The sequence below is a fragment of the Triticum urartu genome, chromosome 5A (assembly GCF_056163025.1).
Source record: "Triticum urartu cultivar PI428250 chromosome 5A, HENAU_Tu73, whole genome shotgun sequence".
Lineage (NCBI taxonomy): Eukaryota > Viridiplantae > Streptophyta > Magnoliopsida > Poales > Poaceae > Triticum > Triticum urartu.
Genome location: NC_141877.1, coordinates 537,984,332 through 537,992,026, shown reverse-complemented (window position 1 = coordinate 537,992,026; position 7,695 = coordinate 537,984,332). Strand labels below are relative to the sequence as shown.

Below are 7,695 nucleotides of genomic sequence, written 5' to 3'. Positions count from 1 at the left end.
GAGGTGGCCCCGCAGTCTACTCGGTCGGACCAACACTCAGAGGAGCACTGGCCCGTGGGGGGCTAAAATAAAGATGACCCTCGGGCTCCGGAAACCCAAGGGAAAAGAAAAAGAGTGGGCGGCAAATGGTAAAACCAATGTTGGGCATTGCTGGAAAAGCTTTAATCAAGGCGAACTATCAAGGGGTTCCCATTATAGCCCAACCGCGTGAGGGACGCAAAATCCGGGAACATAACACCGATATGACGGAAACTAGGGCGGCAAGAGTGGAACAAAACACTAGGCGAGAGACCGAGCCTTCCACCCTTTACCAAGTATATAGATGCATTAAGATAACATAGCAATATAATGATATCCCAACAAGTAAATAAATGTTTTAACAAGGAACGGCTCCAATCTTCACCTGCAACTAGCAACGCTATAAGAGGGGCTGAGCAAAGCGGTAACATAGCCAATCAATGGTTTGCTAGGACAAGGTGGGTTAGAGTTTCACATGGCAATAGGGAGGCTGACAAGCAAAAGGTAGGCATCGTAGCATTGGCATAGCAAGAGCGAGCAAACTAGCATATCAAAGATAGTAGTAATTTCGAGGGTATGATCATCTTGCCTGCAAAGCTGTCAGAGTTGTCTGGATCCTCAAAAGCAAACTCAACGGGCTCCTCGTTAGCGAACTCGTCTCCCGGCTCTACCCAAACAACACAAACAAGCAACAAGGATACAATCAACCACGTGCAAGGGCAAACAATAAGATGCAAAGATGGTATGCTATGCGAGATGCGATGCGGGATGCAAAATGCAAGACGTGACAGGAAATGCATGAACCTGGCCTCAACTTGGAAAACCAAGTGTTCCACTGGATAGAGGGGATGAAATCTCTTGAAAACGATATAAAAATCATTGGAATCGGAGTTACAGTTTGGAAATGGCAAGCGTTTTAAGATGACACCGGTCTGCGATTTACAGCAAGTAGGCATCTAAACGCAACGAAATGAACATGCTACAGCCACGAAACATGACAACAAAAGACATGGCAGGGATGTACACAAGATGCTTATCAAAACACTAGCACTGAGCCACGTCCAATTCCTCCATTATGAGGTTCAAACAAGCATGGCAAAAACGCATATGCAAAACAGATTTCAGACTTAGTGAAATTAACACTAGTCTGAAATTTTAGACCATGATGCTCTCTTCGGAGCAGCAAAACAACAAGATACAAGACCTGAATATGACAAGTAAGAATATGGCATAGAGCTACTCAACAAGCTTAACAAAAGACCCAAAGTGACCTGGGGCCAAAAGGGTTCACAAAATACTCTAACGAGCACACGAACATAGATGAAACACAATCAGTTTTCAGACTTAGTGAAAACTGAGACATGCTGAAATTTATCTCACGAAGGCATGTAAACGAGCTCGATGCACTCACTACGGTGCAAGTCATGGCAAGACAAGCATACATCCATTAATAAGGCAAAAAATTCTAGCTAGACATGACAAGAACAATGGCATAGCATGCATGGATCAACTACAATAACACCGGCAAAATCGCAAAAGAGTTAACGATCTGCCCAAAATAACAACGAATAAAAAGTAGAGCTCGATTGGCTCAAGCTAGGCTGCACCAAACTTGCAAGTAAATACATGGATGGATAGAGCATAACATGATTAACAAAAGTCCCTTACTGATCATCCTCAAAAGAGGCACGGATCACTAGGAAACAAGCTGAATATATGGCATCATGAACTAAATAATCCCAGACTTTGTGAAAATCACTAAGTCCCTGAAAACAAATTTCCCGGGTGCCTCTCTTTGCAAGCTTGCACAAGTCACCACACACATCCTAAAAATGCATGGGTTGCACCTCTGAAAAGAAGACAAAATGCTTAACAAAACATATCAAGGACTCACAGGCATATCATGCACACATCAATCATGGCAAAAATGACAAGTGTATGATAAACTAACGGATCTGACATTTAACTCACGAAGCCTCCTTCTAGCAGCATTTCGGGCATCAAGATGAACTCAAATGAAAATGATGCAATGGAATGAAATGATGTACTCGTTGAGGCGAACATTTTGATATACTATATGTCCAAAACGGAGTTACGGATGCGGAGATATCACTGGTCAAAGTATGCACAAAAATTTAAGGTTAGGGACGAAAAAGTCAATCGAGATGAATTTCTCAGATCTGGATCCAGATCCGCACGCTTCCCGATGCACGCCGGAGTTACTGTAGCAGCTCGCCGGACTTGACGGGGAAGAAGGCCGGCGTGGGAGGAGGAGGAAGAGGAGGGCGGGGCCCGGCCGGATCCGGCGATGGCCGGCGGTGCGAGGTCGGTGGCGGCCGGGCTCGGCGCCGGGCGGTGCGGCGGCGATGGTGGCGGCGAGCGGCGGTCGCCGGAGAAGAAGGGCGCGGCGGCGCCGCGGTGGCGGGTGGCGGCTCCGGCCACCGGAGAAGAAAGGCGCGGGCGAGGTGCTGGCCTCGGGCCCGGTCGAGCGAAGGAGAGGGCCGGCCCCGGGCCTTGCGGGCCGGCGGCTGGGAGGCGGCGGGGATGTGGTCCGCCCGCCATGTGGCGGCGCCTGGCTGGCTGCGGCGATGCGTCCGGTCGGATCGGACGTGTCCGGCCGGCGCGGTGGATCTTTTTTTTTAGACTAGGGTTCGGGGAGAGGGAGAGGTCCGAAATGAAGGGGATGTATTTATAGGCATAAGTGGAGCTAGGAGAGTCCAAATGAGGTGCGGTTTTCGGCCACGCGATCGTGATCGAACGCTCTAGATGATGGAGCTGAGTTTGGTGGGTTTTGGGTCAAATTGGAGGGGTGTTGGGCTGCAACACACACGAGGCCTTTTCGGTCCCTCGGTTAACCGTTGGAGTATCAAACGAAGTCCAAATGATACGAAACTTGACAGGCGGTCTACCAGTAGTAAACCAAGGCCGCATGACAAGTCTCGGTCCAATCCGGAAAAGTTTAATACCCACACACGAAAGAAAGCTAGAATTGACCACCGGAGGAGAACGGAACGCCGGAATGCAAAACGGACAACGGGGAAAAGCTCGAATGCATGAGATGAACACGTATGCGAATGCAATGCACATGATGACATGGTATGAGATGCATGAAAACGAAAACAACACACGGAGACAAAAACCCGAACCCGAGAAATAAATATAACTTAACGCCGAAAACGGCAAGAGTTGGAGTACAAATTGGGAAAGTTATAACTGGGGCGTTACAACACGCCGCCGGCTCCCCCGCGTGCCCGTGCTATTATGTTGGCATAGGTTACATCGTGTGTCTACCCCCGCTATATATGAGAGGCCTAGGATACAAGTGTCCTGCTAGGACACGACTCCTCATCCTATCTACACACCATACGACTCCAAGTCCAACTGTAACCTAACTTGTACAATAATATTCGACACAACTCTAACAGATGCACATAAGTCATTTACTGCACATCTTTATTCCTACAAGCTTTACTATTATAACTTGATAGCATGTGGAATTTTGGATAATTGCAGCGCCTCGCCCCGCTCTACTCCATGCCAGCCCCACAGTCATGTTATTGAACATTGGAGAGAAACCGAGCACCACTTTTCAGTTGAATTAGAAACACCAAAGGTTTGGGATTATGCTCGTGACGACTATGTCCATCATGTATTGTGTCCAAAGCAGATGGTATGTGTTCATATGTAATGGTGGTGCAGTAATGGATGAACTCTATTCAACAGGAAAGTTAAGCTGTAATCTATGGTATGTTTCTGTGTATTTTCTTTTACAAATGTGCTACTTCTCTTCTTTTAGATTTTCGGATAGTACAATGATCTGGTCAATGTTTATTACTAGCTTATAAGTTCATTGTGACTCTGGTTTTGTGCTAATGTAGTACCGATATAAGTCACTTCTGCTAGAAATCAAAGAGAATTAAATATAAGTTTCTGCTACTGCATGATACCTCCAAACGTTACACACAAAGCTTGATAAGTGCTTTATATATAAAGCGGGGAGAAAGCCTTTCTCGGCAAAGCTTGATAAGTGCACTGAAGAGAAACATTTTCTTGATGAAGTTGTTCCGGTTTGTAACTTTTGTAGGCATAAACAAAATCTGGCCACTTTGGTTTAGCGGTGAAGTTGTTTCATGCCATTGTAATTTATAGTGGTTTTGAAAAAACAAAGTTGCATGTGCTGGCTAATTCTGCATGTGTGTATTTTCTTGTAACTTCTGTGCCTTTCTTTTTTGCTCTTTTAGGAAAACCATACGGTGATTTTGATTATGCTTTTATAAGTAAAAAAACAGATTATATCCTTCAATTCCATTCATTTTATGTGGTGTCTTTGTGTGGGTTTCGAAGGCAAAGAGTTGTGTGGTACACATGATGAGACTGAATGCTGCCATATGTTTTTAATTGAAGTCCCTAAAGCTTCTTAGGGTCTCTTTGATTCACATGATTATCTGATTATCAAAATACGGGATTAAGGAAAACCTAGGTACCATATAATTGCGTTTTACCTATTCCTTGTTAAGCCTAAAAAATTGGATAGTCTCTGTTCAGTTCTCTTTCCCCCTCATTTTAGGCATATGTAACAATTTTAACAGATGAAATCATAACTAGAGGTCTGAGAGGATGGATTTTTTCTCTCCAATATAGAGTACAAAGAATACTTCAGGAAAAGATCCTCGGGCTTCATATCCATAGAAAATCCCATGGAACTCTTGAGAACCGAAGGATCCTTGTATATATCTAACTATGTAGTAATTCATATATTATTCTTTTGAGAGACATTCCAAAATGGAGTACAAAGAATCCTTCGGGAAAATATCAAACCATCTCCATAGGGAAAAGATCCTTAAGATTCGTATCCTCGAAAAATCGAATGAATCGAAGGAACCCTACATATGTACTCCCTCCGTTCCGAATTACTTGTCTTGAATTTGTCTAGATACGGATGTATCTAGACTCATTTTAGTGCTAGATACCTCCGTATCTAGACAAATGTAAGACATGTAATTCGGAACGGAGGGAGTAGGTCATTAGATTGTTTATTAGCACATTGCTAGAGAATCTTAAAATGGTGTCCTCATATTGTTAGATATGCTAAAGAAGTGAATAATTGTGTATCAGCACATTGCCAAAATCTCGATTCTTTTGTTTTTAGTTTTATGCACTCATGGTACGGGGAAGAACTAAATCAACCAATTTGCAGGGTCAATATTCATTGTTTCATGATTTTACATTCTACTAAGCGAAAATTCCCAAGATAATGACTTTTATTCTCATTCACGATGTTTGCCAGCTAAGGAAGCAATTTGCGGTGCACCATACTTAGCTTCATCGACAATGAAGTTGCACACAAAATTTCTGTTGTTGCACTAGTATTAATTACGTGTATTAAGAAATAATGAGATATTTATGTTTTTTTGGCTGCCATGTTAAAGTGTTTTCTTGATTTTTAGTACTTTTTAACGCGATCAAAATACCTTTGTATGCATGTTAATTCTAACATATCTTTGTAATATTAGTCGAGACGTGCATTTGCACGTGCAAGCTTATTAGTCTAAATACAAGGGCCCCACTACCTGATTTCCCTTCGTTCTCAGGCTTCCACGTCATCCCAAATTCGTTCAGCCGTTGGATTGACCACACATGCCTCAGATTTGCTGCCAAGAGTTGATCCCCGGTGCCCCACGTCCTTCCGGTTGGCTCATCCTTCCTCGGCGCGTCGCCTGGAGTCTTTCCTCTTCCACTTCCCCAATTAATAATGCGTTGTTCTCTTCTCCTTCCATCCGCGGCAACGTTTTCAATTCTTCGATCTCCCCACCACAAATACACATGAAACGGATGGGGGCATGCAATCAATCATCGAGCTTCATCACCCGTAGAGGGATCTTATTGTCCATCTCCTTCCGGTGACGGGACAAATTGGAGCCCTCTCCGCCGCCACCGCGGACGCCTGCTCGACGAATCAGAATCCTTTATCAACATGATGAGTTGAATCCCCCACCGTGACTCATCTCCTTCCGGTACCATGTGGGGGCTGGCCGGGACAAATCTGCAGGCATCGCCGCCGCCACCGCGCAGCCGCTGCAGCTGCAGATTCTTCTTCCCCATCGCCAGTGACGCGCTCGAACACCTCATCGAGCACCACGGGTACCATCTCCAGCACCTCACCTACGGCGATGCACTTGTCGTGGAGGTCAACATGTGTTCGTCAAATATGACGATCCAAGCCGCCTTCTGCTCGCTTGGCCGCTCTTGCCATGTTCAATCTTTTCCTCTGCCTGGCGTTGCCACCTTCTATATCCTGAAGATGCGCCCCCACAATTTCTTCTCGCCGAAGTTCATATGATGGTCGGTTTGGTTGAGCCTTGTGAGGGAGAAAGTCTTATGGAATCGATGGGACTCGGTGCAGGTGCAGATATATAGGAGCAACTTGGCTTAATATTATCAAGTAATTTACAACTTGATCTGCTATTGATTCGTTTATGGGTTGTGGTGTTTATTAGGTTCGATTTCTTTCTGGTCTGTAGCCCAATTGCTCCAAACCACACGCAATTTGAAGGTAAGTTGTACTTTCTAGCTCAAATAGAATGTCAATTTATAAACTGATTGATGATATTATTATACTGACTCAATTCTTGTGAAACGAACTAGCGCCATACATAGTTGATTGCCGGCTGGGAATTTAGCTGATGAAGGCCATGGATGCATCCATGCGGAACCTGCATGTGCATGCTGATGAAGGCCATGTATGAAACCTATTAGAGATGTCTAGAATTGTCAAGGAATTAATTTCTGTTTTCCTATCTAGATGATTTGAATGCTACGTAGTTTTCTAATAATTGATGAAATTTTGATTGTACACATTGTACAACATATCGATTTATTCTGCATTTTAGTGGTATTAAGCAAAAGGATACAAGGGCCTAGACTTTGAATATTTTCCTATACATAGTTTCCCAATTTCATCATAATCATGTCTTGTACTCCCTCCGTCCGGAAATACTTGTCAGAGGAAAGGATGTATCTAGACGTATTTTAGTTCTAGATACATCTTTATCCATTTCTCCGACAAGTATTGTTAGAGTTAACCTTGTTTTCTTTTGGTTTTCATCATGTTTTAGTTAATTAATTAGAGCGTGCACGGCCAGTTAGTCATGCCAAGTTGTGAGCGCCGCATGACACGGCACTACCGGACTCGCGGGCTATGCCTACGGCCCAGGGCCGTCGGCTTAGGTCCTTTTCCGTCGGCATATATCTATGCCTACAGCTGCCGTCGGCATAGCCCCGTCGGCGTAGATCACGTCAGCGTAGATGTGTCAGACCGTCGGCGTAGTATAGCCGTCGGCATAGGTGTGTATGCCGACGGCCTTGGGATAGCCGTCGGCATAGTTTAACCGTCGGCGTTGTTTTCCGTCTGACGGCAACGGACGGCGCCGTCAACAGTGCTGGCGATTCAGGGGACGACACATGGCGCAGGTATGCCGACGGCTTGGCCGTCGGCATAGATTTCCATCTATGCCGACGGACTAGCCGTCGGCATACCTGCGCCACGTGTCGTCCCCCGGCTTCTCCTGGCGGCAGGGCTATGCCTACGGCAAAGCCGTCGGCATAGATGGAAATCTATGCCGACGGCTTTGCCGTAGGCATAGCTCTGCCACGTGGCGCCTCCTTCATATGCTTTTA

The 7,695-nt window shown here is 45.2% G+C and overlaps 1 long non-coding RNA gene across 1 annotated transcript; it reads left to right on the top strand.

Moving 5' to 3' along the window:
* Positions 1 to 5,717: 5,717 nt before the first annotated feature.
* On the top strand, positions 5,718 to 7,449 carry LOC147972612 (uncharacterized). Its single transcript, XR_015603475.1, has 3 exons — positions 5,718 to 6,421; positions 6,516 to 6,571; positions 6,664 to 7,449. It is a non-coding gene; the product is annotated as an uncharacterized LOC147972612 (long non-coding RNA).
* Positions 7,450 to 7,695: the final 246 nt, after the last annotated feature.